The sequence below is a fragment of the Rhinoderma darwinii genome, chromosome 5 (assembly GCF_050947455.1).
Source record: "Rhinoderma darwinii isolate aRhiDar2 chromosome 5, aRhiDar2.hap1, whole genome shotgun sequence".
Taxonomy (NCBI): Eukaryota; Metazoa; Chordata; class Amphibia; order Anura; family Rhinodermatidae; genus Rhinoderma; species Rhinoderma darwinii.
In genome coordinates, this window is record NC_134691.1 from 150,804,057 (window position 1) to 150,816,519 (window position 12,463).

Consider the following 12,463-nt stretch of genomic DNA (forward strand, 5'->3'; position numbering starts at 1 on the left):
GAAGTGGTGGACTCACTTGTGTGGTTGTTGTATGAAAACTCGGCCCATGGAAGAAGCTGTACCCAGTTATCGTGCTGTGAAGAGATGAAGTGGCAGAGATAATTTTCCATGATCTGGTTGATCCTCTCAACTTGCCCATTGGATTGGGAAAAGTCCAAACTCACATCCAGGAGTTTACAGAGGGCTCTCCAGAACTTAGAGGTAAACTGAACCCCCCCGGTCGGACACAATTTGAAGAGGCAAGCCATGCAAGCGAAAGATGTGCTGAATGAAGAGACTCGCCAGTCGGGGAGCAGAAGGTATGCCGGTCAGCGGGATAAAATGTGCCATCTTAGAGAACCGGTCCACCACCACCCAGATGGTGTTGCATCCTGCTTAGGGAGGAAGGTCTGTGACGAAGTCCATTGCGATGTGCTGCCAGGGGGCACTGGGTACAGGCAGAGGTTGAAGCAGGCCGGCAGGCTTGGAATGAGTCACTTTGTTAGAGGCACACACAGAGCAAGCAGAGACAAAGTCCAGAACATCTTTAGGTAGCGTGGGCCACCAGAAGTGACGGGCAATCAGGTCTTGGGTTTTACAGACACCAGCGTGCCCAGCTAGTTTAGAACTGTGTCCCCAGCTGAGAATTCTTTTTCTGTCTGCCAACCGAACAAAAGTCCTCCCCGGAGGGATATTTCTAAGCTGCAGAGGATTAGCGGTGACAACGCAGGATGGGTCTATGATAGTCTGAAGGGACTCCACCGTGTCTTCCATCTCAAATGATCTGGACAGGGCATCGGCCCTCACATTCTTGTCAGCGGGACGGTAGTGGAGCAGAAATTGGAAACGGGTGAAGAACAGCGACCACCTGGCTTGACGGGGATTAAGTCTTTGAGCGGACTGAAGGTAGGTGAGGTTCTTGTGGTCTGTGAAGATCAGGATGGGGTGAGCAGCACCCTCCAGGAGATGTCTCCACTCCTCCAGGGCCAATTTGATAGCCAGTAGCTCCAATGGAGTAATTGCGCTCAGCAGAAGAAAACAGTCTTGAGTAGTAGCCACATACCACTGCCTTTCCTTTGGAGCTCCTCTGGAACAGAAGTGCACCTGCACCAACAGAGGAGGCGTCCACTTCTAGTGAGAACTGCCGAGACACGTCAGGGTGATGGAGGATTGAAGCTGAAGTGAAGGCTTTCTTGAGGCTAATGAATGCGGACTCTGCCTCTGGAGTCCACACCTGGGCGTTCACACCCTTCTTGGTAAGGGTAGAGATGGGAGCCGTCAGAGAAGAAAAGTTTGGAATAAACTGCCGGTAGAAATTGGCGAATCCCAGGAACCGTGGTATGGCCCTTAGGCCTTGAGGACGTGGCCATTCCAGGACAGACTTTAGTTTCTCAGGGTCCATCTTAAGGCCTTGATCCGAGATGACGTAGCCCAGGACGGGCAAAGACCTCTTTTCAAAGGTGCACTTTTCCAACTTGGCATACAAGCGATTCTCTCTTAGTCGCAGAAGAACTTGACGAACATGCCTCAAATGGGTCAACAGATCTGGGGAGAAAATTAAAATATCATCGAGATAAACTACAACACACATATAGAGGAGATCTCGGAAGATATCATTAACGGACTCCTGAAATACTGCGGGAGCGTTACACAGTCCGAAGGGCATCACTAGGTATTCGTAGTGCCCATCGTGGGTGTTAAATGCCGTCTTCCATTCGTCACCCCCGGCGAATCCGGATTAGATTATAAGCCCCACGCAGATCTATCTTAGAAAAATTTTTGGCTCCTCGTATGCGATCGAAGAGCTCGGAAATAAGTGGCAACGGGTATTTGTTCTTGACAGTGATCTGATTGAGACCACGGTAGTCAATGCAGGGTCGAAGAGATCCATCTCTCTTTTTAACGAAGAAGACGCCTGCCCCAGCCGGGGAGGAAGATTTTCAAATAAAACCCCTCTCCAAGTTCTCCTTGATATAGGCTGACATCGATAAAGTCTCTGGCAAGGAGAGAGGATATACTCGTCCACGGGGAAGAGAAGCATTGGGGACCAATTCAATGGGACAGTCATAATTCCGATGAGGAGGCAACATCTCAGCCTCTCGTTTGCAAAAGACATCCGCAAAACTGGCATACTGAGATGGTAGACCGGAAAGTGACTGAGGCAGAGGGGGCACAACTGGACGGACTTGTGACAGGCAATGGCTATGGCATCTGGAACCCCATTGAAGAACCTCTCGTAGCAAGGAGGAAGAGGCAGAGGAACTGTGGATCCGGGACAAACAAAACAGGAAGAGCAACGGGCAGTAGCACAGCAACAGCTTCAGGAGGAAGAACCGGAGGTGGAACAGCGAGTCGATCCTGGCGGACCATGATAGAATTCACCGCCTCAAGGAGTTGATCCTGACGTGTGCGTAGGTCATGCATCTCTGTCTGAATCTTTTGGACTGCGGTCTTGGGCTGGCTAGCGGGTTCCATGGCCTGAGCGTACTGTCACGGACACAGGGTATGTGGACCCACTAGGCCGCTCCGCCGTAGCGTGGAGGCAGCTGACCAGGTCACAGTCTATGCGAAAGTCAATGGCAGACAGTAATGCTTGGGTACCTGAAATAGTCCGGACGGTGGCTGTGGCTACAGCACGGATGGAGGCTGGTGCGGCCGGTGGCGCCAGACGTGGCGGGCAGTATGCAATGAAGCAGAAGAAATACTGGACGTGGCAGACGACACTGGACGTGGCAGAAGACACTGGACGTGGCAGAAGACACTGGACGTGGCAGAAGACAGTGGACGTGGCAGAAGACACTGCACGTGGCAAACGACACTGGACGTGGCAGAAGACACTGGACGTGGCAGAAGACACAACTCCAACACTGGTAGGCACAGGAACTGGTACAATACAGATTACAGGAACGGGTAAGGGCACGGGTAACAGCTGGAACGGGAAACACTAAGGGACCATTTGCGAGACAGACTGGGATAGACTAACAACGCTCAGGCAAGGATTAGAAGGCCTGGGGCCTTCTTATAGACCAGGAAATCGTGGTAGTTGATGATGATGACGACTTCCTATTTGCGCGCGCTGGCCCTTTAAGGCCGGGCGCAAGCGTCCGCGCGCACCCTACGGGACACAGCCGAATAAAGCGGAAGTGAGCGCTGGCATCTCCTAGGAGGGAGATGGGGACCAGCACTCACGGATCCATGGCTGCGGGCGTCAGGAGGTGAGTAAGCCCGACGGCCCGCGGCCATGGACGCTACAAAGACGTTAAGGCCTGCGTCGCCGCTTGAGGAAATTTGTGCTAGGTCCAAGACTCCCAGGTCCCGACCAGTGGGCTTACTATGTTCTTTGCCCATTCCCTAGAGACCTTGGACCCATATCTCCATGGATTTTATCACTGATCTGCCTCCATCCCAAGGCAAGACGGTGGTGTGGGTAGTAGTAGAACGCTTCAGTAAGATGTGCCACTTTGTGCCCCTCAAGAAACTACCCAATGCCAAGACGTTAGCTACCTTGTTTGTCAAACACATCCTGCGTCTCCATGGGGTTCCTGTCAATATTGTTTCTGACAGAGGGGTACAGTTTGTTTCATTGTTTTAGAGGGCTTTCTGTAAGAAGTTGGTGGTTGATCTGTCCTTCTCCTCGGCCTTCCATCCTGAAACTAATGGCCAAACCGAGAGGACTAATTACATAGTTACATAGTTACATAGTTAGTACGGCTGAAAAAAGACACATGTCCATCAAGTTCAACCAAGGAAAGGGAAAAGGGAAGGAAAAATTTCTACACATAGGAGCGAATATTTTTTTGTTCTAGGAAATTATCTAAAGCTTTTTTAAAGCCATCTACTGTCCCTGCTGTGACCAGCTCCTGCGGTAGACTATTCCATAGATTCACAGTTCTCACTGTAAAGAAGCCTTGTCGCCTTTGCAGCTTGAACCTTTTTTTCTCCAGACGGAGGGAGTGCCCCCTTGTTTTTTTAGGGGGTTTTTACAAGGAACAGGATTTCACCATATTTTTTGTATGTGCCATTAATATATTTATATAAGTTAATCATATCCCCCCTTGGTCGTCTTTTTTCAGGGCTAAATAGGTTTAATTCTTTCAATCTTTCCTCATAACTTAAATTCTCCATGCCCCTAATTAGCTTCGTTGCTCTTCTTTGTATTTTTTCCAACTCCAGGGCATCCTTTCTATGAACTGGAGCCCAGAACTGGACTGCATATTCTAGATGAGGCCTCACTAATGCTTTGTAAAGTGGTAATATTACATCCCTGTCCCGCGAGTCCATGCCTCTTTTAATACACCACAATATCCTGCTGGCCTTTGAAGCAGATGATTGACACTGCATGCTGTTATTGAGTTTATGATTTACAAGTACACCCAGATCCTTCTCAACAAGTGAATCCGCCAGTGTAGCTCCCCCTAGGACATATGATGCATGCAGGTTGTTGGTACCCAGATGCATAACTTTACATTTATCTACATTAAACTTCATCTGCCAAGTGGATGCCCAAACACTTAGTTTGTTTAAATCTGCCTGTAATTCATGAACATCTTCCATAGTCTGAACTATATTACATAGCTTGGTGTCATCTGCAAAAATAGAAATAGTGCTATTAATCCCTTCCTCTATATCATTAATAAATAAGTTGAATAATAGTGGTCCCAGCACTGAACCCTGGGGTACACCACTTATTACCGGGGACCATTCAGAGTAGGAATCATTGACCACAACTCTCTGGATATGGTCCTTGAGCCAATTCTCAATCCAATTACAAACTATATTTTCTAAACCTATAGTCCTTAATTTACCCATTAGGCGTCTATGGGGGACAGTGTCAAATGCCTTTGCAAAGTCCAAAAACACTAAATCCACAGCGGCCCCTCTGTCTAGACTTCTGCTCACCTCTTCATAAAAACAGATTAGGTTAGTTTGACAACTTCTGTCCTTAGTAAAACCGTGCTGGCTGTCACTTATAATGCTATTTATTGTCACATAATCCTGTATATAGTCCCTCAATAGCCCCTCAAACATTTTCCCCACGATGGATGTTAAGCTTACTGGTCTATAATTACCTGGGGAAGACCTAGAGCCCTTTTTGAAAATAGGCACCACATTTGCCCTGCGCCAGTCCCTTGGCACTATACCAGTCACTAGAGATTCTCTGAATATTATGAAAAGGGGGACAGAAATAACTGAACTAAGCTCTTTAAGAATTCTAGGGTGTAACCCATCTGGTCCCGGGGCCTTGTGCACATTTATTTTATTTAATATAGCTTGGACCATCTCTACATTCATCCAATTCAGTATATCAACTGATATATTAACAGCACTGGCACCGGCTACATCAGCTGCTCCTTCTTCAGTTGTATATACAGAGCTAAAGAACCCATTTAGTAACTCTGCATTCTCTTGATCCCCTGTGATCAACTCCCCATTACCATTATCTAGGGGTCCTACATGTTCAGACCTGGGCTTTTTTGCATTTATATGCTTGAAGAATTTTTTAGGATTTGTTTTACTATCCTTGGCCACCTGCCTTTCATTTTGTATTTTTGCTAATTTTATTACATTTTTACAGATTTTATTAAGCTCTTTATATTTTACAAAGGCTACAGCTGTACCCTCAGATTTGTATTTTTTAATTGCCCTTTTTTTGTCATGTATTGCCCATTTCACAGAAGGTGTAAGCCATGTGGGGTTTAATTTGAGTCGTTTATACTTGTTACCTATAGGAATACATTTTGCACTATAATAACTCAAAGTAGATTTGAAAATCTCCCATTTATCATTTGTTCCATTATTTGACATTAGTTCTTCCCAGTCTATATCCTGAATTGCCGCCCTCATCCTGGGGAAATTGGCTTTCTTAAAATTAAATGTTTTTGCCCTCCAGCCTGCGTTTGTTTTTTACAGTATAGGTAAAATGTAACTATATTGTGATCACTGTTACCGAGGTTTTCACGAACATTGACATTCCCAACAAGATCTGCATTATTAGAAATGACCAGATCCAACAGAGCTTCACCTCTAGTCGGGTCTTCCACAAACTGGCCCATAAAATTTTCCTGCAACAGGTTGAGGAAATGTCTCCCCTTTGCAGTTGAAGCTGAACCATGACACCAATTAATATCCCGGAAATTAAAATCTCCCATTATCACTACAGTACCCGCCTGTGCAGCCTGCTCCATCTGTTTATATATCTGACCTTCCATTTCCTCAGTTATATTGGGGGGTCTATAGATTACACCAAAAGTAATTTTTTCAGTGTTTACCTCCCTTTCTAGTTCCACCCACAAGGTTTCAACCTCCTCACAGTATTCACCCACTATTGTCTCTTTCACACTCGCCTTCATATCACTTCTCACATACAGACATACACCACCACCTTTCCTATTTGTCCTGTCTTTCCGAAAAAGTGTAAAACCCTATAGATTTACAGCCCAGTCATGTGAAGAGTCCAGCCATGTTTCAGCAACACCAACTATATCTATATTTTCTTCCAGTATCAAGGCCTCCAGCTCCCCCATTTTGCTTGCTAGACTTCTGGCATTTGTGAACATACACTTTAACTTGCCTGTCAGTTTTTCACTTTTATTATCAGAAATGTGATTTGACATTAATCGGGCCTTTTTATTTACACTGCTGTTTTGTAACGAAAGGATCTCCTTATCTTGTTGTCTAGTCCTTGAACAATATTTAAGGTGTTTTATCTCTGACTGCCAAGATGATTGGGTCTCATTCAATCCCCTCGCCGAATTTTTCCTCAATAACCGGGTTAGTAACTCGTCAGGGGTCTCCCCCTTTTTCTGTAATTTTGGATTTAATCCACGGTTCTCCTCCATTTCATCTGGTGGTTCCAACAATCCCGAGGTAGATGTCGGTCATCGGGAACTGTGCACAGTCTGGGCCCAGGTTCAGAAGAACATTGAGGCGTCCCAGAGCATACAAAAGAGTCAGGCAGATAAAAGACGTTCTGCTAACCCCTTGTTTGTGGTCGGGGATCTGGTGTGGCTGTCTTCAAAAAATTTGCTCCCCGGTATATAGGGCCGTACAAGGTCATTGAGGTCCTTAACCCTGTCTCCTTCCGGCTGGAGTTACCCCCGTCTTTTCAAATACACAACGTGTTCCATGCCTCCCTCCTGAAACTCTGCTCCCCGTCCTTGGCTACCTCAAGGAAACCTCCGGTCCCTGTTCTTACCCCTGAAGGGGTAGAATTCTAAGTGTCCAAGATTGTGGACAGCAGGATGGTCCAATGCTCCCTCCAGTACCTGGTCCATTGGAGAGGATACGGGCCTGAGGAGAGGACTTGGGTACCGGCCCGGGATGTTCACGTCGGGTTATTGCTCAGGAAGTTCCATCTTCTGTTCCCCAACAAGCCATTTCAACCTCAGAAGGGTCCAGTGGCCCCTCATAAAAGGGTGGGTATTGTGAAGGATTTGCCTGACACAGCTTCTGTGTCGACGCCCGTGGTTAATCAGCCTGCATCTGTTCCTAGGTCTGCTAGAGTGACTAGATCTGCTACCACTGAGGATGGTAGGCTGGGGAGTGGGAGAGCCTATCGCACCATGGCCAGACAGTTCTAGCTCCCGCCCTTGGTCTACTATAACTTCATTTGCTGCTTGTCCTTTGCCTGTGATTCTCTTGTTTCCTGGCTCTGCTGTTCCTGCTGTTACCATTGACCTCTGCTTTATATTGACCCTGGCTTGACTGACTATTCTCCTGCTCTGCATTTGTTACCTTGTACACTCCTGGTTTGACTTGGCTCGTCCACTACTCTGTTGCTCACGGTGTCTCCGTGGGCAACTGCCCCACTTTCTTTTGCTTTTGTGTTCCCTTGTCTTGTTTGTCTGTCGTGCAGATATTGAGCGTAGGGACCGTCGCCCAGTTGTACGCCGTCGCCTAGGACGGGCTATGCAAGTAGGCAGGGACTGAGTGGCGGGTAGATTAGGGCTCACCTGTCTGTCTCTCTATCCTGACATTACACTGCCAGCTTGCAACTGTGACCCCACCGAAGGATTCTTCCTCTGCCAGAAGTACAAAAGTTATTCCTGGAGAAAATGTCACTAACCAGCAGAGATTTCACAGAGAAGATGCAGGAAGGATCAATAATATTCTGTAGGGACTCCACAGTGTCCTCAGTTTCAAACAACCTAGACAAGGCATTGGCCCTCACATTCTTGTGGGCAGGTCGGTAGTGGAGTTCGAACCGGAACTGAGCAAAGAACAACGACCACCTGGCTTGATGAGGGTTCAACCGTTGAGCTGTCTGTAAATAGGTCAGATTCTTGTGATTCGTGAAGACCAGGATAGGATGGACTGCGCCTTCCAGTAGATGTCTCCACTCCTGCAGGGCCAGCTTGATGGCCAGTAACTCCCGATCCCCAATCGAGTGGTTGCGCTCTGCAGAAGAAAACAGTTTGGAATAGTAGCCACATACCACAGTCTTCCCTTTAGAACCTCTCTGGAACAACAGTGCACCTGCACCAACAGAGGAAGCGTCCACCTCTAAAGAAAACTGTAGGGACACATCAGGATGATGAAGAATAGAGGCTGACGTGAAGGCTTTTTTTAAGGTCTCAAATGCGGCTTCTGCCTCCGGAGTCCACATTTTGGCATTCATACCCTTTTTCGTGAGGGTAGAGATGAGGGCTGTCAATGACGAGAAGTTGGGAATGAACAGCCGGTAGAAGTTGGCGAATCCCAGGAAGTGTTGAATGGCCCTTAAGCCTTGGGGGCGTGGCCACTCCAGGACAGCCTTTACCTTCTCATGGTCCATCTTGAGGCCCTGATCGGAGATGATATAGCCCAGGAAGGGAAGAGATCATTTTTCAAACATGCACTTCTCCAGCTTGGCATAAAGATGATTCTCCCTTAAACGAAGCAACACCTGGCGGACATGACTCTGATGAGCTACCGGATCTGGGGAAAAAAATCAAAATGTCATCGAGATACAACACAGATATAGAGGAGATCACGAAAAATGTCATTGACAAATTCTTGAAACACCGCGGGGGCGTTACACAGGCCGAAGTACATAACTAGGTATTCATAGTGCCCATCACGTGTATTAAATGGGTTCTTTTCCACTCATCACCCTGATGAATCCGAATCAGGTTGTACGCCCCCCGCAAGTCCAATTTAGGTAAAAAAATTGCCCCCGTATGCGATCAAACAGTTCCGAAATCAAAGGCAACAGATACGTACCTGTTCTTCACCGTGATCCGATTGAGTCCTTGGTAGTCAATGCAGGGTCGGAGGGATCCATCCTTCTTCTTGACAAAGAAAAATCCAGCTCCGGCCGGGGATGAGGACTTACGAATGAAGCCCCTCTCCAGATTCTCCTTGATGTAGGTCGACATAGACTGAGACTCTGGCAGGGAGAGAGGGTATACTCTACCGCGAGGAGGAGATGAATCAGGAACCAAGTAGATCGGACAATCATATGATCGATGTGGCGGCAAGGTCTCCGCTTCCCTTTAATTGAAGACATCAGAGAACATAGAGAAACAAGAAGGCAACCCTGCCAATGACTGATGCGGCGAAGACTGCAGTAGATGGATATGACCCAGACAGCGGTCGAGGCACTTGGGACCCCACTGGAGAACTTCTCCAGTGTTCCAATCCAGGACTGGGGCGTGTAAACGGAGTCAAGGCAAACCCAGCAGCACGGGTTTGACGGTCTTGCGCAGGACAAACAGGGAGATGAGCTCAGTGTGAAGAGCTCCCACTTGAAGTCTCAATGGCTTGGTCACAGACAATACTGGGTCAGGCAATGGCAGTCCATCTACCGAGGTGACAATCAACGGCCTTTCCAGACAGACAGTGGGCAACTGGAGAAGATCCACAAGGTCTTGAAAGATGAAATTAGCTGCAGAGCCAGAGTCCAGGTAAGCAGAGAACGGATGGGGTTTCTCGCCAACAATGATGGTCACGGGAATAAAGAGTTTGAAGGAGAGTTCACGATTAAATGTAGTGGCGCCCAGGGTTGCCTCTTCAACCAAACCTAGGCATTGTTTTTTTGGGCTTTTGTGGACACAGACGCATGACAGGGCCAGCGAGGCCGCAATATAGACAGAGTTCAGAGGTGCGCCTGCTCTGTTTCTCTTGTACAGACAATTTTAGGCAATCCACCTGCATCGGAACCTCAGGCAAGGCAGTAGAGAACGGCAAGAGGGGTTGCTGGAAGTTGGGCGCAAATCTAGGAAGCCGTCTCTCCTGTCGAACCTCATGAGATCTTTCCCTGAGCCTTATATCCACCCAGGTAGCTAGCAGAATCAGGTCATCCAAGGCAGGTGGTAGATCTCGAGCAGCAAGTTCGTCCTTGATCTTGGGCGATAGACCATGCCAGAAGGATGCTACCAAGGCCTCATTATTGCAGGACAGCTCTCCTGCCAGGGTCCGGAACTGGATGGTGTATTCGCCCACGGAGGTGTCCTCTTGGCGCAGGTTGAAGATAGCAGTGGCTGCCAATGAGACTCGTCCTGGCTCCTCAAAAACAGTATGGAACAATCGCACAAACCCCTGGAAGTCTTGAGTCTCAGGTCCCTGACGTTCCCATATTGGGTTCGCCCATGTCAGGGCCTTTGAGGTAGAGACACGATGAAGGTGATCTTGGTTCCGTCTGTCGGAAATGCTCGGGCGTGCAGGGTAAATTGGATATAGAATTGGTTCAGAAATCCCCTGCACGTACTTGCGTCTCCATTGGACCAAGAAGGTAATGACAGCTAGAACCGAGGATCCGAACCGGAACCGCCAGGAGGTGTAGCAGGAGGGTTGGTCGCAGGAGCTAGCATAGAGGCAGGAAGGGAAGCAGCTAGCGCCCCTAGCTGCTGCACCATGGAGTCCACTGCCACAAGAAGTTGATCCTGTCTTGCTCGGAGATCCTGCAGGTTAGCCTGCATGGCTTGGGAGGGTGACATGCCCTTAAATTGACCAGCGGGGTCCATGGCCTGAGCGTACTGTCACGATGCGGCGTGTGGACCCACTGGGATGTAACGCGTAGCGGGATGGCAGCTGGCCAAACCGGTATGGTACAGAGTCTATAGTCCAGAAAGGTTACATGAGACAATGTAGACAGTAGCAAGGCAGGCTCGGCTGGGACCAGGCGGCAGGTAGACATCAGGCGTGGAGTAGCAGAACTGGCACAGCACGACAACAGTTCAGCACGGCAGTAGACTAGGATAGTACTGGATAGCACGGGACACAGGATACAGGTACGGGGAACACTGGGAAGCTGGAAGACACTTAGGAGACCATTTGCAAGACAAACTTTAAGAATCAATAACAACGCTTAGACGAGGATCAGAAGGGCGGTGGCCTTCTTATAATCTTGGAAATCATGTGAGTTGATGATGATGATTTTCATGTGATTTTCACACTCCGGGAGACAGTCTCGATACCCGGAAGTGTGTGACGGTGCCTCACAGGGGGACGACGCATCACAGCGGCAGGCTGTCCATGGCCGCGGTCGTAAAGGGGTGAGTTAGAACGACGGACCGCGGCCATAGACGTTACACATAATCTCTCTAGCTACTCAAGTGGATCTTCATTTCAGAGAAAGAGCTAAGGAGAAGGTGCAAATCTTCCTGCTTATCATGTCAGGCCCCTGCTCTTGTCAGTCCTGAAATGTTTTCTTAATTGTTTCCTGATTAGCCTACGCAACCTGGTCGTTTAACTCTGGTCTTAGAGGAGAGGTTTAGGAGAATGTCTCTAGGCCTGTGTCTTTACTAAAGTCAGGAGGGGTTATTTACGTCAAAATGGTTCAATCTGTCCTTCCAGACCGGGTGTTAAGGATCTGCCAGGCACAGCTTCTGTATCTACGCCCATAGGTAATCAGTCTGCACCTGCTTCTATGTCTGTGAGACTGACTCCATCTTCCACCACTCAGGATGGCAGACTTAGGAGTGGGAGAGCCTATCACAGCCTGGCCAGACGGAGCTAGCTCCCGCCTTCTGTCTATTTATACCTGCCTTTCCTGTTCCTCCTTGCTTGTGATTCTTCTCGTTTGGTTTCCTGGCCCTGCTGCAGCTTCTTGAACTATTTGACCCTGCTTCATATTGACCCTGGCTTACTGACTACTCTCCTGCTCTGCGTTTGGTACCTCGTACACTCCTGGTTTGACTCGGCTTGTTCACTACTCTCCTGCTCTGCGTTTGGTACCTCGTACACTCCTGGTTTGACTCGTCTCGTTCACCACTCTTGTTGCTCACGGTGTTGCCGTGGGCAACTGCCCCTTTTCCCTTGCTTCTGTGTACCCTTGTCTGTTTGTCTGTCGTGCACTTATTGAGCGTAGGGACTGTCGCCCAGTTATACCCCGTCGCCTAGGGCGGGTCGTTGCAAGTAGGCAGGGACTGAGTGGCGGGTAGATTAGGGCTCACTTGTCTGTTTCCTTACCCCCATCATTACATAATCACAAGCCATATACCTAGTCTACCCTGGTCCCTCACACTACTATGAACCCCCTTGAGACCCTGGCTCAGCAAATGCA